At 40.9% G+C, this 23,639-nt stretch overlaps 1 long non-coding RNA gene across 1 annotated transcript in view; it reads right to left on the bottom strand.

Moving 5' to 3' along the window:
• Positions 1-2,485: 2,485 nt before the first annotated feature.
• Positions 2,486-23,639, bottom strand: part of LOC119472608 — a 247,208-nt gene continuing 226,054 nt past the window's right edge. Inside the window, exons 3-4 of the long non-coding RNA XR_005201756.1 lie at positions 10,035-10,179; positions 2,486-4,824 (exon numbers count right to left, since the gene is read on the bottom strand). This is a non-coding gene — a long non-coding RNA (uncharacterized LOC119472608). The remainder of the gene's footprint in view (positions 4,825-10,034; positions 10,180-23,639) is intronic.

Here is a 23,639-nt window from a genome sequence, read left to right as displayed (position 1 = left end):
GCTCTGTTTTGGGGGGAATCCAAACTAAGTTATAGGCTGAATGGATGTTTGACAGCGAAAAATTGGGGGACATTTGTATTAAAATATTGTGTTTGATCTGGACTCAGAACAGAGTTTAATATAGAAAATGGGGGTATTTTATGGAATGAAGGAATGGGGAAAAGTCATGAAGAAGAATGAGGGAGCTAGCAACATTTACTCCCAGGCTGGTTGTGATGTATAATTGATTAAGAGGTTGAAATGGAACACAGTCCCTGGTTTTGAGGATGGTCACAAAGTTTGCATCATCTATAATGACAAACAATGAAACTAAGTGTGAAATATTTTTTGGGAAAACCCCCCATAGAGTAAGTAATTGTGTTTAGCATGTGAAGTCCTTAGAATTTCAGGTCTTTCCCTCAAATTCCCATATATCATTATATTCTTTCCAATTGGATGATGAAATATGCACATGCACATTTACATTTTTCTTCCTCTTTCAAAAAACCTCCAGGTAGAGAAATGAGGGAAGGAGACCTCCATGTTTTGTTGGGAGCAGGCAGCTATTGACTCCATTATGTGTAATTTGTGTTTTCTGCCTTCTTTAAAAACTTCAGGGAACAACAAAAAGAAGAGTCACATTACAGGATCACACCTGCTATAAGCTTTAAGCTGACAAGGACATGTTAGAGCTGTTTATTCTTATAAGAAGTATCTTAATTTAATTGGATCCTCTTGGCATTCAGCAACGTCCATTAACCTCGGCAGTTTTTGAAGCTGAGAATACAGCCAGTTCCTTATATCATATTTTAAATCTCTTTCCCCGCATAGACTTTTTACAGTTTCATGATTCTACTTTGCGTGAATAAGGACATTACCTTTCTGGGGCCATCTTCATGAGTCAGTGACTCATAGGGTCCAGGTCTGCTTTCAAGGTTAGTTGAGCTAGGACATGACAGCATAACAACCGTAAAATGGAAATGATTTTTCCAACCAGCCTCTCTCACCATCTGATGTGTGGAATTTTTTCCAGCTTTCACAGCTGAAGCATTGCTAATTGTTGAATTTACATTAAGATCGTAAGCTCTGGCAAGCCTGAAATTCATTTTGGCTCATTTCCTCAGCCTCATTCCACAAATAGTATCTCCAGCCCCAAATGCTAAGGCCAAAGGAGAAAGATCCCGAGCTGTGTAAGGCAGCTCTTTGGCCTTTTTCTTATGATAGCAAGATGCTTTCTATAGCAGTGAAGAGAATTCTAAGCATTTGAAAATGTGTCCTTATGTGAGCCTTTTCTGTGTCACTGTAGACCAAATTAGTTCACATTAGGGTAGGAGGGAATGAGATTTTTCCTACCAGGGCAATCTGTGCAGAGGGAGGGTTAGTGCTTTTTGGGAAATTTTGATCATTTCCTTCCAGTTTCTTTCAGTTCTAGCAACAACTCAGTGATGGTGGCTATGTGGGAGGTCGATCCGTGTTTAAATCAACACTAATTTAACAATAAAATCAAGCCTTTCTTCAGAACTCATGTGGTGATAGCAAAAACGATTTCCAGGGTAAATGAATATTTTTTGAGGGTGGGGATTCTTTTGATGCTGAAAATACATTGAATAGTGATGTGTCTCTGAGTTATAAAGAACTAACATAGACAAGTTTAAAGGGCATTTTTTTTCGTGTGATTTTAGTTGATTTTGTTAAAAGTGGGGTAAGAAATGTCACAGGAAAGGGTCACACTGAAAACCCACTCTGCGTTTTTCCTTCTTATTAAAGTGTGTGCTGTCATGTCCTAAGGGCAATTAGGAAAATCGAAAGTTTCTTCCCCTTAAAGTTAGCTTCCAAAAGCACTGGTCTGCATTTAGCGGTTTGGTAAACATTCAGGATCAACTACGTACAATGAACATGATGTTAGAAATGTCATCATTTTTCCTCTGCATTTTCCCTAGATGATGACCTATTATTATTTTACTTTTTTAATGAATGAAATGTCTTTGAATGTCAGTTATCTAATTAACAAATCATCAATAGTTAATTGCCAAGATAAGAACAAAGGAAAATGTAAAAACAAGACAAATCATCTCCTTCTCCAAGTGAGAAACTCAATAAAATATGGTCGGTTTAATGGATTCCAGGAGGAGAAAAATATAAAACCTATAAATCGCTAATTTTATTCTCTTTTTAAAATTGTTTTGGGATTATGGTATGGACTCAATCATAAACACCTGGGGCTGTTCCGTTCTTAAATATATTTACATGTAAATAAGAGGGAAAAATTCTCCTAGGGTTATCTATATCTCAAGGAAGAGAGCAGAGAATGACATTAAAACTTCATGATAACCTTCTGATACCTCAGTTTATAATACGTTTCCTTTGAAGGGAAAGGACTGGATTTGTAGGCCTAACTTTAAGTACTCTGACTGGAGGCAAAATTGGGGAATGTAGGTGAGGAGAACAGGATGATGTTATGGGTTATCTGTTGCTGAATAATAATTCACCTTAAAACATATGACTTAAAGAACAGTCATTTTATTGTCTTTGATAACTTTTGTGAGGTGGGAATTCAGGAAGGGTTTAGCTGGGTGCTACTGTCTTGGAATCTCTCCTCTGATTGTAGCCAGACAGTGGGCGGAGTAATAAAAGTATAGGGGTTGGGGGGCGGAGGAAAGGGGGCTGAGGGTGAGGCTGGGGGAGCAGCTGCATGGTGGCCGGGCATCTCTCTCTCAGGATAAAGCTTCATTGCTTCCCTTGACATCTTTTCACTTAACTAGAAAAATAAAAACAAGTCAAATCAAGTTGGCACAAAAGGAATAGGGGCAGAAGAGGTGAAATCAAATCAAGTTTGGGCTTCCTCACCACATGGCAGTTTCAGGGCCGTTGGACACTTGCTTGGTGGCTCAGCATCCAATGCCGATGTTCCAGTGAATGAGTTGAGCTTCATCATTTATAACTTAGTCTCAGAAATCACTCCATGTGGTTACCAGCAAGTCACACATCTGCCCAGATTTAAGGGGAGAGGAAGTAAAATCCATGTCTTAATGGAGGAGTGCCAAATTTCTGGACAACCTTAGGAACAGGAAATATTCTTGTGGCTAGTATCTGCTGTAGGTGGCCAGGTAAATCTTGGAAGCAACCAGGTGTTCCTTCAGTAGGTAAGGGATAAATAAATTGTGGTACATCAAACAATGGAAAATTCAATGTTGAAAAGAAATGAACTATCAAGCCATGAAAAGACATGGAGGAATCTTAAATACATATTACTAAGAGACAGAAGCCAATCTGAAAAGGTAACTGACTGCAAAATTTCAACTGCATGACCTTCTGGAAAATATAAAACTATGGAGACAATGAAAAGATCAGTGGTTGTTAGGGGCTGAAGAGAGGTGGTGGGATGAACAGCATAAGGGCCAAGGAGCCTTATGAAGTTTCACTAAAAAATCAACTCACAAAAGGCAGATTAATTGGAAAAAAAGCATACAAATTTATTTACATTCACAGGGGAGACATGGTGATTACTCCAACCACCCATTGGAGTGCAGAAGCTTATACACCTCCTTGAGATTACAGAAAAAAAGAATGAGTCTGCAGGAATACATCCTGGTCCTAAGGTTTTCCAGGAAATCTTAGGATCCTGACGAAACCAACTATGCGAGTAGGGACGGGAGGAATTCTGTTGAGGTGCAATGCGTGATTCCTAGGGAGCATTCAGTGGGCTGGAAGAGCATCCACTTGTCTGGGACAAAGTCTGTTGGGCTCGCAGAGTGGAGAATGGTTTGTGGCAAAAGTCTGTTCAGGTGCGTTGACAGATTTCAATCTTTCTTCCTGGAACACAGGTTCAGTTAATGAAAACTCAGGGAAGGGGCCAAAGGTCATTGTTTTCTTCTTCAGCAGGTTCAGACTTTAAGCGGGTAGGAGAACAAGATAATCCTAGGTTTTGGGAAAGAAAGTGGGGCAGAAGTGGTGGTGGAAAGGTCAGAGAGACATTGAAGCTTTTTCAGTTCAGCATGTCAAAATGCCATATTTTGGGGTATTAGTTTCTGATCCCCAATGATAGGCAGAGCACAGAAGATTTTTTCGGCAGTAAAAGTGATCTGGATATCATAACAATGGACTCATGTCATTATGCATTTGTCCAAAACTCATAGAATGTACAACACCAAGAGTGAAACCTAATGTACACCAGGACTTTGGGTGATTATGATATACCCAATATAGGTTCATTAATTGTCATTTATTACACTCTCATAGGAAATGTTGATAATGGAGGGGCTAGGCATTTGTAGGGACAGGGGTATATGGAACAATCTCTGTACTTTTCTTCTATCTTTGCTTTGAACCTGAGACTGCTCTTAAAAATGAAATCTTAAAAAAAGGAAGCAAAGAAAGCACTGGTGTGCACTGCCTGTGCCTACCCTCCCCATTTGGCCAGGCACACCCGTCTGCACATGATCTCTTCTGCCCCTGTATGCCTTTTGAGCCTAACTTGATTTGACTTGTTTTTATTTTTCAAGTTAAGAATTTGTGGATCTGATGTAGAATTTGCTGCTTCTGACTCCTTGATTTGAACCCTTCCTAAACTGGGCATCAGCTCCCAGTTTGGTTTCCAGCTAAGCTACTTTCTTCAAGCCTTTTGTGTGAGCTCCTGCCACCTTAGCTTCTGTCCTAAAGGATCTCTCCCTTCTCCTGCACTGGTAGGTAAGTCCCTGCTTCCCCATGAGTGACAAAGGAGATTCAGCTTGGTCAGGACTGGGGACTTGGAGAAGAGCACATCAGCTTGGTCACGACTGAGGAATAACATTTTAGCATGTGCATTTTTTTATCAACTGGGTTTTTGAAGAGTTGGTGAGGAGAAAGCTGAAAAAAAGACAAAAGCTGAGTTTGTACGTAAAAGCTTAGACCTATAAGAACATTACAAATAATCTCATCCAGCCCACATTGTACATGTAAGAGAATTGAGGTTCAGAGAGATCTACTGATTTCCTCACCAACATTAGCACCAGGCAGTTGAATTAAGGTCTCCTGGTTTCTGGGTAGACACACATAGAAAAGTTTTGTAAGAACCAAACCCATAGTCACTGGCAACACACTTTTGCTTTACTCTTCATTAAAAGAAGCTGTCAGTGAGCATTCAAATACTTTTGTTAACATTTCTTTTTAAACTTCTAAAGAAATAATACTTCTGGTATTTAAAATATAAGGACCATTTAGGTACTTTGAAATAATGGGAACACTATGTTTCCTCTTGGGCTAACTGTACCAGGGATTCAGGAACACCTGCTCATCTTTCAACCCCTCATCCTCCCGCCCATCTGTCTACTCTGAGATTTGGTTAGCACCCGAGGTTTGACAGAGATCATTTGGGATCAAATTCGTGGTGAATCCTCAGCCTGCCACTATCTTGGGCAAATTTGCTTCTGAGCTGTAGCCAACATTTGGGATCCCTTTGAGAGTCAAGTTTTGGTCACCTTATTCTCTAGCATCCCTAAAATATTAGGTTCAGCTAGTGGGGAAAGGTTGCAGGTAGAGTAGGCTGCTAGAGGATTCTAGAACTTTCTCTCCTGCTCCAGGCTTTCAAAGCAGAGATGTATGAAAGAGTAGAGGCAGCCAAATGAGTCCAGGGTGACATCTGATTTGCTTTCCTTGGGAGGTTCAATGAGATGATATGCCACATGGAAATGTTGAGAAGTTAAACACCAGTTATTGAAGTGGCTGCAGGTTGTAATGGCAAGCCAGTTGAAATCAGAGCAAAGTCCAATCTTAGCAACATCACCTAATGGCTGAGTGAGCTTGGCAATACGGTTTTCTTTTTTGAATTTTAGGTTCCTGTCCTATAAAAGGAGTCCATGCCTGGGCTGAATTATATGCTCCCCACATTAACATCCTGAAGTCCTAACCCCCAGTACCTGAGAATGTGACTGTATTTAGAGACAGAGCCCTTAAAGAGATAGTTGAGGTGAAACGAGATCATAGAGTGGGCTCTCATCCAACATGACTGGTGTCCTTACAAGAAAAACAAATTGAGACACTGATAAGCACCGTGGGAAGATACTGGCAAAAAATAGTCAAGGAGAGAGGTTGTAGAAGAAACCAACTGTGCCACCATCTTGATGATTTTGGACGTCTGGCCTCCAGAGTTATGAGAAAATAAATGTCTGCTGTTTAAGCCCCCCATTCTGTGATACTTTGTCATGGTACTTTGTTATGGCCCTAAGTGCCACAACAATGGAAGGATTTTTAAAAACCTTAAATCACTATCTAAATACCAAGCTGTCAGTAAAACACTAATGGTAGCTACTGTCCCTAAACTTTTCGAGATTGAAGGAGCTGGAGACTTGGGGAATTGGGCAGAGCTAAAAAGTGCACAGCTATGGAAATTTCTCTAGGATTCCAGGAATCAATGTGTTGAGAGGGTGTTCCTTGACTTGGGCTCATCTAAGCAAGATGTGTTGAAGCTGAGGAACTTGCTCTGTCTGGCCAGACTGTGTCAAGAAACCCAGACACAAGAAAAAAAGGAAACTCTATGTCCTTTGTGTTTATATTAATGATTGTCTTTCAGTCCAGAAGGGGAATCTTCTCCCCTCCTTTTCGCTTAGAATTCCCAAATATAGCTGAGTTGTTGGCAAATTTCTCAGAAACTGTTCTTGCAGTGAAATGAAAGTGTTGTTATTCTTTAGGAAAAAGGAAATCTCCTTGGGTTTTGTAAGGGGCAGAATAACTGCACTAAACTCTAGATGTTCATTTTTACTTGTATTGGATAGGAGTAATCTTTCTAACCTATACTTTTCAACTCAACGTTTATTTAGTCAACCTCCTGGAGAACTGAGCAGTGCCCTGGTGGAACATTAGAGGGTGGTTGGAATGCACAGAAAGCCACGAGCCCTCGCTTTGCCACTGGTACAACGTAATTGGTGCTATACAGGCTGACAGCAGCCAGGCAGTCATGCATCAAGAGAGTTTGCAAGGTAAAAGAAAAGCATGTGAGGTTAAATAGGGAAAGAGAGTTCTGTACTTTTGTCTTTTGGTCTGAGAAGGCATCTTCTTAGCATTTGTGTAGAGGAGTCAGTAATTTTCTATTCAAAAGACATGGAATCCATTAAGGTTTCACAGCAGTTTTTAATATAGTAACCTCCTCTTCCTTCTCTCCTTCCCCGCTTCCTAAGCCATGTTATATTCTCTTTGCACAAGTTTTCATGAGCTCTGCCTTCATCGAGGGAATTGCAATGAGAACCCTCGAAAAAAGGATTATCAACTTAGAGGCTGAGAATGAAAAGAATACATTTTAAAGTAACTTTTGCTTGACATCTCAATTTGTAATTCAGGTTTTTTAAAAAATAAATAAACAAACCTGGAGGTATTGAAGCACTTTGGTAGAAATGAGCAATGCAAAAATTATAGTGAATCAGAGCATTTTATCATCAGTAGAGTGCCTTGATCAACGTAAGATGAAGGCAATTTGTAACTATAAATGGTTCCATTTAATCAGATTAATTTTATTGCTGTTTGGGGGCTCAAAGCTGCAGCATTTGAAATTCAGGATAGGTAATGATGGTAAACATTACTGAAGGAACACTTATTCTGGAGGATTCGTCAGGGCATTTCATTTCTGTCACTTTACAGAAGTAATCATTTCATTAGGAATTTTTATCACTAATCTGATTTTTTTAAAAATGAATCTTTTAGAAAAAGACAAATTAAAAGTGCTTTCATAGAAGACGGCGTGGACTCAAATGGCTTTAAAAAGTAAATTCCTAAATTGTAATTCATTAAGGTGAATGCAAGGTGAAATATGTAAATAAATTAGGCCGAGGAGAGAGCAGCAGTGATCCAAGACCTTCAAAAGACTGGAGTTCCACTTGTCCATTGTACCTGACAGTGCCTGGGGCACATACTACTCCTGCTCAGGAAATAACGCCCTCATCCTCCCCTTCTCTTTCCTCACGTTTCTCTTCCCACACGGTGGAAGAACAGCTTGGTAACTGACATTTGTGGCTTTGGAAGATGCACTGTATTTTGTAGTCCATGCACTGAATGCCTGGACCCATTAGAGATCTTCCAGGAGTTCCAAGGGGTGCTAACCTCCCTTGGAATGACTTCAGAAGAGCAGACTGCTGCTCTAGGCCTGCCTAACAGTGGCACTGTAGCAGGTGTAGCTGCTAGGTGTGGGTCAGTGCTGGTGTTCTCTTTTGGATTCCTGTTAGCAGGAAAGTCTATCTGAGCTTTGGTGGATGTGTGCAAAAGGAATATTAGGCTTGGGTTAGCCCAGATCTGTCTCTGCATTAATAAAGGAATGCTTTCTTTTTTATTAAAAAAATTATTTTCAAACCTATGGAAATAGGGGGAACAGGTGGTATTTGGCTGCATGAGAAATTTCTTCAGTGGTGATCTGTGGGATTTTGGTGCACCCGTCACACGACCACTATACACTGAGCTCAGTTTGTAGTTTTTTATCCCTTGCCCCCTCCCACCCTTTCCCCGCAGTCGCTGGAGTCCATTGTATCATTCTTAGGCCTTTGCCTTCTCATAGCTTAGCTCCCACTTACAAGTGAGGACATAAGATGTTTGGTTTTCCATTCCTGAGTTATTTCACTTAGAATCATAGTCTCCAATTCTACCCAGGTTGCTGCAAATGCCTTCAATTTATTCTTTTTTTATGGTTGAGTAGTATTCCATCATACATATACCACAGTTTCTTTATCCACTTGTTGCTTGATGGGCATTTGGGCTGGCTCCATATTTTTGCAATTGTGCATTGGGCTGCTATAAACATGCATGTGCAAGTATCTTTCCTGAATAATGACTTCTTTTCCTCTGGGTAGATACCTAGTAGTGGGATTGCTGGATCAAAGGATATTTCTACTTTTAAGGAATCTCCACACTGTTTTCCATGATGATTGTACTAGTTTGCATTCCCACCAGCGGTGTAGAGTGAATGCTTTATCGGAGACTTGCTTGTACCTTCCCTAGCATACAGCCTCCTAACACATCTTCTAGCAAGCAGGAAGGAAGGGAGCAGACATATAAATCGCGTTCTAAGCACCTCCTTTTAAGCACTGAAGTATAACTTCCATGGAAGACTGAGAGGCCTGTGCAGAAAGTGAGGACAAATTGATGAGCTGGAGATCTGAGAACCAGCTTTCTGTACAACATGCTCAGGGGCTATTAATCTATTTTTCTGTTTTTATTTTTCAAAACTCTTACTAATAAATATATGTCTATTTTATGATATTGAAGAAATAAACAAAAATGAGCAAATAAGAGTGAACTGAACACTTTTTACCTGAAGATGACCACCATAAACATGCCAGGGCCATCCTTCTGAGCTCTTTTCTACGCTTACACAGATATACACACAGCAAACACAGGTTTACCACATGTGATAGTTTTATTAAAACTGTTGTCGTTTTTAATGATTGCATAGTAGTTCTTTTAAAGATGGTACCCACATATTTTAAGCAAGATTTTATTGCCGGACATCTAATTGTTTCTGGCTGTCTCCTAGTGTAAACCACAGTGTCCTGAACGCTTTCATAAATAATTATGCATGTATATCCATGGCCATTTTCTTAGCATAAATTCCTAAGAAAAATTGAGAACTTCTGATACATATTGCCGAACTGCCATCCTGAAGAGCTTATGCATTCAAAACATGTTTACTAACTGATCAGTCAGTTTATATCCAGGGTTGGCTGTTAAATGGGGACATCCAGCTGTGAAGAAGAAAACACAGTGTCCTCATAGAGATAGCCATTAACTATGTAAACATAACTGTTTTGAATGTCACACAAGGGGAAGCCCAGGAGCCACTGGAGGTCATGGGGAAGAACCACTTCAGAGTCCCCCAGCGGTGTGTGGGTGGGCCTGTGTCCTGGGGTCCTTGCCAGTGCCTTCTACTATTGTTTCACTGCATTTTATAGCGAAGTAAATAAAAACAAGATCCTGGGCTCCACATTTATATGTGAGTACAGCCCAAGAGCAAGGCACCATATAATCTTTTATGATCTCTGTCCTACTTTGGATTCAGGCTTAACGCCTTGTTCAGAGATTTAAAATCAATGGAATCATACCTGGTAAGAAGACAGCTTCTCAGGCTACAAGACTAGCTGGTGCTGTCTTCCCTCAACACCATGAAGGGGGCCTGGTTTCCTTCTTGACCCAATTAGTCACTTGCACATCTGTGGGGGGATCACCCTTCTTTTCATTATGTTCTCTCTGGGAACATAATGAATTCATTGTATTTTTACTTTTTCTCCTTCTCTCCCTGCCCCTCCTCTTCCTGTTCCTCTCCCCTCCTTCTCTCCGCTTCCTCCTCCCCTCCCCCCTTCTCTCCCCCTGCCCCTCCTCCCCTCCCCCCTTCTCTCCCCTTGCCCCTCCTTCCCTCCCCCACTCCTTAAAGTATCTCTTTCTTTTTCTACATCATGAGCAACTTGATGGGGGGTGACCCATAGTTGAGTTTCTGGGGTCAGTAAATGCTCAGTAGATTGTTGACTAATTGGCTGAGTGCCTGAACGATGTCACCTGACTGTTTTACGGCTACCTGGCATCATTAGTGGCATTAGTTAGGACTCTGGGTTTACATTATAGAAGGCAACCTTGCTTAAAGGGGCTATTTTTGGTCATATAAATATTAAGCCTATCTATTTAAATTTTCGTAAGTCCTTGTTGCCATTAAACTCTCCCTTTATTGTCACTTCTTTTGTAAGGAAAAGACTGTCACCTGATTAGCGGTATAACAGCCTTGAATGTCAGCTTAGGGACAAGGGCTTAGGATTTTATGTAAGGAGAGCCCCAAGTGGTGGAGAGGTGGAGAAACCGCTCATTCCTGCTGCAGGCTGATGGTGGGAAGGAGAGAAGGGACTGAGTGGGGAGAAGGAAAATCCCACGTGTAGGCCTGAGAGGGTTGGGTGTGTTAGGCAGGTAGAGGAAAGTGCAGAGGATGGTGATTTTATGTCTGATACCACAGGAGGCTGCAGAGGCTGCGGGGAGACTCCCTCATTCAGAAGGTCTCAGGGAGAATGTAGCAAAGGCTCAGGGTTCAGCAAGAGCTGGAGGAGGCCTGGGCAGTACAAGAGGGGTGGGCGATGGGTTGTAGGCAGAGAGAGACTGGTGCATAGGTTACACACTGCTGCATGGGGCTGCATGCAGGGGCTGCAGCTGTGATTTTTGTCAGAATAAGCAGTGATCAGGTGGACCAAGGACACCCTGCCAGAAGCCAGAGGGGAAGCCAGAGGGGCTCTGGCACTCTGAGAACCTCTGTACTCCAGAGCCACAAGGGTGTGAGAGCTCTCTTTCCTCTGTTCAACCCAATATAGGAGAGATAGAACAATTATCCCGATGAGAGAAAACCAGGTACATATTCCCCCCACTTAAACCACACAAAATTTACATTTTCTTTTTTTTCTTTTCTTTCTTTCTTTTTTTTTTTTTTTTTTTTTTTTTTTTTTTTTTTTGAGACGGAGTTTTGCTCTCGTTACTCAGGCTGGAGTGCAATGGCGCGATCTCGGCTCACCGCAACCTCCGCCTCCTGGGTTCAGGCAATTCTCCTGCCTCAGCCTCCTGAGTAGCTGGGATTACAGGCACGTGCCACCATGCCCAGCTAATTTTTTGTATTTTTAGTAGAGACGGGGTTTCACCATGTTGACCAGGATGGTCTCGATCTCTTGACCTCGTGATCCACCCGCCTCGGCCTCCCAAAGTGCTGAGATTACAGGCGTGAGCCACCACGCCCGGCTTAAAATTTACATTTTCTTTGCATTTGAGTTGTAGCATGAACTATATTGCAACTCTGTTAGGCTAGTTGATACATAAAAGGGAATTACTGGTTCACAGAATCCAACAGTTTGTGGAGGATGCAGTGGTTATGAGATGTGTAGGTTTTGAGAAGGTGCAGGCTCCGTGGGGGCAGGGGCTCTGTTTTCTGTCTTCACTAATCTCCGCTTCGTGCTGCACCTCAGCTTCCTTCTTTCTCACTGCTGACCAGTTCCTTCACGTGGGGAAAGAGCTCAACATTTCAACCACTAGAGGAAGAGAGACTTCCCTCAGGTTTATTTGTTTTGGCCTCAAGTTCAAACTATCAGGGAATGATTATATTGGCTGTGTCGCACTCAGGTGTCTTCTTCTTGCACATCTGTAGGGGAATCATCCTTCTTTTGATGATGCTTCTCTCTGGGAACACAATAAACTCATTGTATTTCCCTTTTTCTCCTTCTCCTTCCTGTCCTTCTCCCCCTCCCCCACCTTCATCCTCAATGTATCTCTTTCTTTTTCTATATCATGAGCAACTTGATGAGGAATGACCCATACTTTAGTTCCTGGGTTCAGTAAATGTTCAGAACAATCAGTTGTAGCCCGGGGATGTTATTTTCCACAACTCCTTCCCTCTTGGGTCAATTGCCTACTCCTGAACCAACAAACTGTGGTCGAGTGTTCAGGGGTTTAGGGATACAGGCGGTTCATGGTAGCCGTGTGACTGAGGGAAAGTCCCCAAGAGAAAGGTTGAGTGAGGGTATCTCCATCGGTCTGGACTGCCATATTGGGCAGCTTAAACAGCAGACATTTATTTCTCACAGTTCTAAAGGGCAGGAAGTCCTAGACCAGGGTACATGCATGGTTGGGTTATGGTGAGGGCCATCTTCCTGGTTCACAGATAGCCATCTTCTTGCTATATCCTCATGTGTCAAGGAGAGAGAGAGAGAGAGAGAGAGAGAGAGAGAGAGAGAACGAACTCTCCTTTTCTCAGTGCATTAATCCCATAATGAGGCTCCATCCCTGTGATCTAATCACCTCCAAAAGGCCCACTTCCAAGTACCATCACAATAGGGATTAGGGGTTCAACACATAAATTTTGGGGGGATGCAAACGTTTAGTTAATAGCATTTGGTGATGTTGAAAGCAAGTCCCAGTAATACACAACATGACATCAGTCCTCTGCCAAGACATTCAGGACTGCCCAGGACATTCTGGTTTCTTAGGATTGTAGGGGAGGAAAAGGTTCATGCTGAGGTCGATGTAACAAAAGGCGGATTGACAAAATGAAAGCAGATACGTTTATTTTTTATGATTTTATGTGACATGGGAGCCTTCATAAAGAAATGAAGACTCAAAGACACAGGTAAACTTGTGTATTTTTATGCCTAGGCTTGCTGAAGAGTGCTCAGTCATAGAGCAGTATGATTGGAGGAGAAAAGAAGATGATGTAATGGTGAAAGATGGGGAGTCTTAGCAAGCCACGTGTTCTGATTCTTCTTGGTGTCTCTGTGTCTTTGGCTGCTCTCCCCTTGGTTTAGAGAGGGCTCCTCTTGAATGAGAGTCTTATGACCTGCTTTAGGGACCCTTCTTCTCCACCTCCCATGTTAAGCGGGAAGGGCCTTCTCGCTTCTGTTGTTTTCTCAAGTACCAATGAGCCATCTTTCGGGATAATGTGTTTTAAGTCCTACCACGAGTGATGGAATGGTCAGTGGCTTACTCAGAGGAGTCCACAGTAATTCCACCAGTCTCCAAGATGTCCCCAGTGCTCTTTCACACATGTGTTTTATCCCCAGCTGAATCTAGCCTGGCCTGTGTGATTAATCGAGCACAGTTGAGCTGGTGGCATGTGGCTTACAGGGCAGGTCTTACGGGGCTTTGTGGCTTCCATTTGCTTTTATAGGTCCCTTGCTCTTGTTGTGAGCACATTCAAGCAGCCCTGTGAAGGGCTTACGTGGCGAGGAACTGTGGCCTTCTACAGACAGCCAGCAACCCCTTGCCATTCATGCAAGTGGGCCATCTTGGAGCAGACCGTCTGATCAAGTCTTCAGCTAAATGCAGCTCTGGCTAACATCTGACTGCAATTTCAACAACTTTTTCAACCCAAACCACCCAGCCAAGTAGCTCCCAAATTCCTGATCCAGAGAAACTTGTTATCAAAAAAAAGGAATATTTACTGTTGTTTTAAGCTTCTAAGTTTTGGGTAATTTATTATGCCTGGTTAAATTAATTTGTGTACATTTCCAAATCAGGCAAGTCAGGGTAAACTGTCTCATCCTTAAGTAGCCATACATAGTGCCCATCTAATATGACTCAAATACAGAGGTAATGGGTAGAAAATACTACATTCTTTTCTTTGGATCCTATAGGTATCCTTTTAAAAAGACAAAGAAGAAAGAATACAAGAAACAAAGAACCTCTGATGTGTATTTTACCTAGTTTGCTAGTATCACTGCAAGGCTGGGAAGGGAAATACCATAGCACTTTGAAGAACAAGAAACACTGAAAAAAGTATTCAGAATATCTGAGTTTTCATCCCAACTCTCTGCGAAGTCATTAAGCTTTTCCTGCTCCAACCTCCCTGGGTTACTGTAGGATCACTTGAGATAATGAACACGGAAGCTCTCTAAAACTTTTAACACCTTGCAAATATCACATCGTCATTGTTAGAATCATAAGGACAAAGGATGTGAATGTGGGTTAGAATTGGAAACTGGGAGGAAGACGAGAGAACTAAGAGAAAACCTGTTCATTTCCTACTGTGATAAAAATAATAATTTTCCTGATAATAGAAAAATACTTTTAGTCAATGGGAACATTTCTCTATGTAGGAAACATTGAAATAAGATCTCCATTCGGCCCACGAATTACAGAGTTGGTAATAAGCTGATTCCTAATACTTCTGTTTCCAAGCATTCTCCTGACATCCCACAGCTGTGCGATTGCAGGGGGATCTGAGAGTTGCAGCTCCCGTTAGGGCTGTGCCCCCCACTGATATATAATTTCACCTCCTAGAAGGTGTTTTCTGTATCAGTCTTCCCACAGAGACCCCATACCTCAACAGGTCTATTTCATGAGTGAAGGTATGACTGATGAATCTTCTAATTTTATAGTCTGAAATGGGATGATAAAATGCTAGGTTTATAGATATTGTTTCATTGTGCACAACATTCACGTTTCTTATTCCCATCTGGTGTGAAGAAAAGAAATTTGTTCTCCCTTTATTGTGTCATGCTGTTAAATGTACGTTGCTTAAGATCTCGAGGAGTGGAAGCATAGCTATCCACCAGCATAAAAGACGTGGTGCTGTGGGAGATGCCATAATGCAAGCGGAGCTTAACCAAAGGCATTTTATTGCCATTGCAGTGATTTTTTTGTATTTTGGAAGGGGAAGATAAATCTTTATGTCCTGGTTTATTAACAAAAACTGCCCTCAAATTAGGATGAGCTTTTTAAGATATGCAGTTGTCTGTCAGTTCTTCCCCAAATTTCATGCTATTAAATGTGCAGACTGCTCCATTGTTGTAGAGCATCAGAAATCCGGCCCAAGGAGTGTATTTTCAATTGTAGCTTTACCAGGTGGCCTTCCTATGGCCATACAAAATAGCTTCTTTACAGCTTTTAAGGCATCAGAAATATATGTTTCTCTCTTTTAAAACTAGAACCAAAAGTTTCTACCTGTACCTAATAGAGACTGCCCTTTCTGACTCCCCAAATTCCATAGAAAGAACATTTCCTCATACATATTCGTATATTTAGCATGCTCCCATTAATGTGTCACTTCTCTTATAGAAGAACAATTAGGCATTCATCTCACTAAAATAGAGAAGAAACATAAAAATATGAGCATCACAAAAGAGACGAGAGAGGAAAAATACAAGAAAAAGTATGTGTCTGTGTTATTCCAAATCACGACATTCAAATAAAACCAGTCTTTATATATAAGACCTTGAGGGAAAAAAAAGGAGGAGAGGGCAATGCAAAAGGAATTTCTAAAAGAAATTTGTGAAAGAGTGATATCTATCACAGAGGAGATCCTTGTTTAAGGATTGGCAAACATAAATATTTAAATGGGGCAAGGCTTCACTGTTTTTTGTTTTTTTTTTGAGACGGAGTCTTATTCTGTTACCCAGGCTGGAGCGCAGTGGCATAATCTCAGCTCACTGCAACCTCCACCCCCATGTTAAGCAATTCTCCTGCCTCAGCCTCTTGAGCAGCTGGGATTACAGGTGTCCACCACCATACCTGGCTAATTTTTTTTTAATTGTATTTTTAGTAGAGACAGGGTTTCATCATGTTGGTCAGGCTGATCTCAAACTCCTGACCTCAAGTGATCTACCAACCCTGTCCTCCCAAAGTGCTGAGATTACAGGCATGAGCCACCACTCCCAGCCTATCTTATTTTTAATAAACCACTAAATATGTTCTTTATGTATATATATGTTTACATATTCTGAAAAATAATGCCTTCAATACAGAAAGAAATTGAAGTTCCTGTTTCTTAATTATATTAAGAAAGGATCTGGTTCCCCTTAAATATTGCTGTATATTTCCCTTGAATATTGGTGTATATTTACCTTGGACCAAAAATATTTACCTATTAATTACAAGAGACTTTTGAAAGATCTCAAAATGATGATAGAAAGAGGAAGACAAATATCTAGTAGAGGGTTATAAGCAAGAAAAACAATAATGGCTAAGGTTGGTGGTTATTCAGCACTTACTTTGTGCGAGGCACATTTATGTATTACCTCATTTAATACAAATGGTCTAATTTCAATGTCACTACTGTTTTCACAGGGTTCCAATTGGATAGACAGAGACACAGATACTCATGATTAAGATGGTTGATGAATAATGACAAAATGAACCTGGTGAAATGATAGTGACTTGGGAGACAGAGGGGATTTCAGGGTCAGAGGAGGCTTCTTGAGGGAGGTGATGTTTAGAGAGAATGATTGGGGAGAGAATGGCATGAAACGGAGTTGGGATGGACATTGAATAAGTCGCCTGCCTTTTCCTCAGATGGGGAACATCTTTCCATCTATAAAAGCAAGACTATGCATTTTACTGGCTGCAAAATGTTCTGTTTTATGGTTGGGACATGACTTCCTAGCTCTTATTTTTAAGCACTGAATTCCCCGTTGTGCTGCTATAGGGAACTGCCTTGTTCACACATCCTGAGCCCTCTGGATTATTCCCCTTAGATAAATCCCCAGAGTTTGGGAGTGAAAGTGCACAGGCCTTAACCATTTTACCCCACAATTCTATACAGCCCTACGTGACTGGCAGCGGCAGTGTCAGGACTGAAACCCAAGACTGTTTGACCCAAGCCGAGGTTCCGACCACTAGAAGTCTCCTGTAATCCCATCGGGAGCCCCTCCACTACAACTTTTTTCTTAACCTTTAACGATTTGCCAAGCTAGACATTTAGGAATTTCACAAGTTCTTATCAGTTCTCTCTCCACATGTTCAATACTGATGTTATTATCTTCTTCAACAACCAAAAATAAAAATTAAAAAAAACCTACCTCCTGTTTTGTATTCTTGTTTATTTCGTTGTTATCACCATCCTCTTGAGACTGGGGATCTTACTGGACTGTCCCCTTTTCTTTTTTCTTTTTCTTTTCTTTTCCTTTTTTTTGAGACAAAGTCTCACTCTGTCGCCCAGGCTAGAATGCAGTAGCATGATCTCAGCCCACTGCAACCTCTGTCTTCAGGTTCAAGGGATTCTCCTGCCTCAGCCTCCCAAGTAGCTGGGATTACAGATGCACACCACCACACACAGCTAATTTTTGTACTTTAGTAGAGACGGGTTTTTACCATGTTGGTCAGGCTGATCTCGAACTCCTGACCTCACTTGATCTGCCCGCGTTGGCCTCCCAAAATGCTGGGATTACAGGTGCGAACCATGGCGCCCGGCCTGTCCCCTTATTTTCACCAGCCATATCCCGTCAATTACCATACCTTGTCCACTCTGCCTCCTCTTTCTGGGATCTGTCCCTCCCCTCCAGCTGCAGCACCACTGACTCCCTGCTAGTCCTTTCTTCTTTCATATATTCTATCTTCAATGTTTGTTGGAGTCTAGTATTGCAAACCTTCACAGTGGCTCTGGGGGATCTTTGTAAGAGGAAATGTATGGAGACGATCATGTGAAACCCCAGCTTAAACTCTTGGCATGCTCCTCGCTACTACAATCTGTACAATTATGCCGTCAAGTGGACAATGCCGTCACGTGGTGTGCGGGTCCCCCACAATCTGGCCGATCTGCCTTCAACCTCCCTGTCAGTCCTTCCGTGACAACCCCTGCAGTGCTACCAGTCCCCAGGGGGTCTAGGTTGTGCTCGTCTTTTCTGATTTTGCTCTGCCTGGTATGTCTTTCCTTCTTTAAGATGGGTCTTATTTTCTCCTGTGTGATGTCTTCGCTGGCCTCCAGCGTCATTACCTGGCACCTACCCCTGTGTTAGTCAGTTCTCACACTGCTATAATACCCCAGACTGGGTAATTTATAAAGAAAAGGGGTTTAATCACTCATGATTCATGATTCTGCAGGCTGTACAGGAAGCATGGCAGCATCCGCTTATGGGAGGCCTCATGGAGGAAAGCAAAGCAGGAGCAGGCATCTGGCCTGGCAGGAGCAGGACCAAGAGAGAGTGAGGGGGGAGGTACCATGCATTTTGAAACAACCAGATCTCATAAGACTCACTATCACGACTACAGCACTAAGGGGGAATGGTGCTAAACCATGAGAAACTGCCCTCATGATCCAGTCACCTCCCTCCAGGCCCCACCTCCTGCATTGGGGATTTTAATTTGACATGAGATTTGGGCGGGGACACAGATCCAAACCATCTCACCTGCTTTCATGCCTCGTGCACAGCACCATCAGAGCAACACGAGAGGAATTTTCTTCCCTGGACGCCAAATGGCAAACCCGAACCTGGGCGGTAGATAGAAGAAATACATTAGAATTCTTTTAGTAAATTATCAGGTGGGGATATCAAAGGTAACTGCAGCAGGAGGTAGTTGTGAGATAATGCACGTAAAGCCTTGGATCCATGCCTGGCTCACCATAAGCACTCCATTTGTGCTAATTATTGTGGTTGTCATTGTTATTATCCATTGAAAAGGCATTTCTGGTTCAATGGATATTGTAATAGAGAAAAGCACAAATTTACAGTGAGCTCATGAGTGAGTACCAAAAAGATGTAGAATAAAAGGAGGGCTGTTTCTTTCCCAAAGGATATCAAATGCTACTGTGCCTTAATATGGAAATGATATTTAGGTGTCTGAGATGATAGAATAATAATAATTACCCTATTGTGATGATGATGGTAGTACTAATAATAATAATAAGCCTGATAGTTATTCAGTGCTTGCTTTGTGTAAGGCTTTATCAGGTTAAGTACAAATTCTATGAATTATTTCATTTAATTTTCACAAAACCCTCTCAGGGCAAGTATTTTTATCTCCTTTGGACAGATGAAAACCTTTGAAACAGAGGAAGGTCAATTTCCTTGCCCAAGCTCCCACAGTCAGAAGATTGTGGGACCAGGGTTTGAACAAGACATAATTTGTTGTGATTTCACTAAGACCTGGATGCTTCTGTGTGTAACCTTCTGTTGGAACTTTATCCTCAGTTTGCATGTGCAAAGATCCTCCCCCTTGAAGACCGACAAAAGACACCCTCAACTCATATCTCCTAGTTGATGAGAACCAGAAATCATCTCCTGAGTGATCATCCATGTGCAAATTGAGAAATGCTTTTGAATGTGATAGAGACAAATACAGAACTTGCCAGAATTCAAACATCTGCCACCTGTGGGCTTTAAAATTCCTTTGTGATTAGGGACCCTGTATTTGTGTCTAAGTGGACTTGTGTAGGTAGAAGGGGAAGATGTTGAAGTGTCCTCTTTGCAGGCTTTGTAGTCAGTAGGTGTTGAGTAAAGGAAAAAGAGGGAGTGAAGCTTATATTCTAGAGTTGTTATTCAGCAGCATTAAAAAGACCAAGGACATTAAGATACCATGTTAATACTTAATATCTACATGTTAATATATTATTAAGACTTTATAGTTTATTTCCAAAAGACTATAAAGTCTGCTATAGTGTAAACAGAGTAAAAAGGATAAAAAACCCACTTATATATTATAATGTAAGTTTTTGCTCTTTTCCATACTCATTAACTTTTTCTATTATTAATGAACTGAGTAATTGATAATGTAACTTCTACAATTTGTATGCCTATCACAGACATGCTTGGGAAATATATCTGCTCTCTACTGCCTAATTATCATTGGAAAGTCAAGTTGCCCCAACAAACTGTCCATAGATACATATCAATTCTTCAGAACTGTGGAATCTCATCTCTCTTCAAATCTCCCCCGATTGTTCCCACAGCTGGATTAGCACAGAACCCCATAGCTGGTCAGTGAGGATATGTGTACTTAAAGGGAGCTTTTAATTTTGACCTTGAAGTCAAAATAGTAATGTCATTTCATGCAGATAATTTAGATCTCTTTTGCTGAATCCATCCTAGATCTTTTTATTCATTAGAGTCTTGAGTAACTGGAGACCAGGGTTTAATGAGGGTGGAGAGGGAGTGAGGTGCTGTCATTGGCAACAGGTGCATAAACAGCTGTCTGCTGTAGCAGAAGGAGTTATTGCTATTTGGAAAGTGTGAATGAAGTGCTGGGCATTTGGACTTTTCTATTTTTTTGTTGTTGCAAATAATGCTACTTTATACATTCCCTGCATTTCTTTTGGTAGATGTTGTTGGGTTTATACCTACAAGTACAATTACTAGGTCATGGAGCAGGCATATGTTGAGCTTTAGAAGATACCGCTAAATGTTTTCTCGATTTCTTGTACCTATTTAAATGCCCCGATGATGATTCCAGTTGTTTCTCATCCTTGTAACATGTGATATTTTCTTTTTCATTTTTGCCATTTGCTGCTAATTTTGCCAGTGCTTTTATCTTATTGCTTTAGTTGCTATTTCATTGATAACTAGTGAGGTTGCTCACCTTTTCAAATGCTTACTGACCATTCGGATGTCATATTTTATAAAATGTTTGAATACGTCTTCTGACTGTTATTTATAAACTGGGCTCTCGGTCTTTTTCTCAATGTTTTTTAGGAGTTCTTTATAGTTTGTAGATATGAATCCTTTGCCAGGAATATGGATTAAAATGACTTTGCCCTGGGTAGGGCTTGTCTTTTTACTTTCTTAGTAATGTTTTTTGATGAACAGAGGTTCCCAATTTTATGAAATAAAATTTATTGTTGTTTTTGTTTTCAATCTACTGAGAATAGAGTGTAATATATGTCATGAGATAAGAATAACATTCGTTTTCTTCACTTTCAGTTTTGAAGCCTATTTTCTCTAGTTGTAGCGTTGCAGATTGGCAGTTCCCTCCTTCCCCTTTCAACACTTTAAAAATGTCATTTCATCGTCTTTTGAACATAGTTTCAGTTGAAAAGTCAGCCATTGGTCTTATTATTGCTCTTTGAATGATTCTTCACTCATGACTTTGGTTTTCAGCAGTTTTACTCTAACGTGCCTAGCTGTGGTTTTCTTTATAGTTATATTGCTTGACATTGGTAGAGCCTCTGGAATCTTTGTGTGTCTGTGGTTTTATGTTCTTTGTCAGTTTTGCAAAATGCATAGTCTGTCTTAACATACTGCTTCTGACACATTATTTCTTTCTGCTCATTTGGAGACTAACACTTGTCAGATTTATAAAAATGGTGTCTTATATATTTCTTGTAGTCTTTTTAATTATGGCCCTTTCTGTACTTGCAATTGCTTATTTGTCTCTATGATTTCAGTGGATATTTTCTATTGGTACATTTCCAGTTCACTAATTCTTTCTTGTACCATGTTTAACCTGTTGTTTAAAACATCCATCATATTTTTAATTTAGGTTATTTTATTTTTTATTTCCATAATTCTCATTTGACTCTTTTTATGCATTATAGTTAATCTGGTGAAGTTCACCATCTCAACATCTATTTACTTGAATAATAATAACAGGCATTCTAAAATCCATGTTTGGTAACTCAAATTTCTGGGTAGCTAACAGTGTTTTTACTGTTTTTTTTTTTTCCAGCCTGTTTTGGTTTTTTTGGTCATTTTCATTTTTCTGTGGGTTCTTCGTCCTCTTAGTTTTTGGTTATTTGATTTTCTTGCACACCTAGAGTTTTTTCAAATAAGTCTTTTGACTACTAGAAACATTTGTTTCCTCATTGGTGGAAATGTAAGTATGTAATTACAATCTCCACTCTGCTTCACTCAGCCTTTCTCCCTTTGTATCTCTCTGTTATTAGTCAAACGCAAGTTTACTTTGTCCCACAAACTCTAAGGTTATACCTCAAACTCTACAAGTTTGAACATTTCTCTTTAGCTTTGAGATGAGGTAGGTGGACTGCCTCCTATTTCTCCCTGGGGGTGAAGAAGGAAAATGTCACAACACTTGTACAGCATTTTCCAGTGAAATTCTTTTTTCAAGCTCAAACTCCCTTCTTGGCCTCAATAAACACCTTTATAAATAGTTTATCACCTCAGTTCGGAATGAAAGTGTAATGGCACTTACTGTCTCAGGACCTGAGTTGAAACAGACAAAAGTTCCCTTTTGGTACCTGGTTATAATTTGTAACAATATCATTATTTTCCCTGATATAAAAAATACACATATTAATTTTAAATGCTTGATTTTTAATTGTTTAAAATTGCAATTAATCCATAAAAATTAGAAAAACTGTTGGTCTATGTGTACCCATGAAGCAGGTAGCCCACAGTTTACAGAAAGTTTCAAAAATATTGCTTTAAATTTTTTGTCATTGGACATAATCATACAATTTACCCACTAAAAATCAAAACTACTTCATTTTTGACCCATTGTGGTCATCTGCTTTTAGATGTATTGAATTTATGATATCCAGATGACATCAATATCTAATAGTAATAAGCAGTTAGACTTACAGGTCTAGACCTCAGAGCTTAGAATATTATCAATTTATAGAAGAAACTATAGAAATGACTGAGATGCTTAGGTAAAGGATGTCGAATGAAAATGGAGTAGAAGCCAGAATATGTAAGACTCAGGTGAAAGTAAGCTAATGAATTTAGGACTTCAGTTGTGATGAAGAAGGCTTACTTACTGTTCCAGGGTTTCCTGTAACCTGATGTATACAACTCACTTTACGTTTGTGTACCCTTATCATTCTGGTTGTAGTCTTTAAGTTCATGTCCAAGACTTTCTAGACCTCACCCTCCCCTCTGCGTGCATGTGTGTGTGTATCTGTGCACGCGCGTGTGTGTGTGTATGGTCTGGTTCTGTGGCCCCACCCAAATCTCATGTCAAATTGTAGTTCCAATGCTGGGTGGCGACCTGGTGGGAGGTGATTTAATTTTCCCCTTGGTGTTCTTGTGATAGTGAGTTCTCATGAGACCTGGTGATTTAAAGGCGTGGCACTTCCCCTTTTGTGCACACTCTCCCCTGAAAGGCGTGGCACTTCCCCTTTTGTGTGCACACACTCTTTCTCTCCCCTGCTCTGCCACGGTAAGACGTGCTTGCTTCCCCTTTGCCTTCTGCCACGATTGTAAGTTTCCTGAGGCCTCCTAACTATGCTTCCTATATAGACTATGGAACCGTTGAGTCAGTTAAAAACCTCGTTTCAGCTGGGCATGGTGGCTCATGCCTGTAATCCCAGAACTTTGGGAAGCTGAGGCAGGGGGATCACAAGGTCAAGAGATCAAGACCATCCTGGCCAACATAATGGAACCCCGTCTCTACTAAAAATACAAAAATTAGATGGGCATGGTGTTGCATGCCTGTAGTCCCAGCTACTCAGGAGGCTAAGGCAGGAGAATTGCCTGAACCTAGGAGGCGGAGGTTGCAGTGAGCCGAGATCGCACCATTGCACT

Source organism: Cebus imitator, unplaced genomic scaffold, assembly GCF_001604975.1.
Source record: "Cebus imitator isolate Cc_AM_T3 unplaced genomic scaffold, Cebus_imitator-1.0 Scaffold108, whole genome shotgun sequence".
Lineage (NCBI taxonomy): Eukaryota > Metazoa > Chordata > Mammalia > Primates > Cebidae > Cebus > Cebus imitator.
This window is presented reverse-complemented; position numbering and strand designations above follow the sequence as displayed.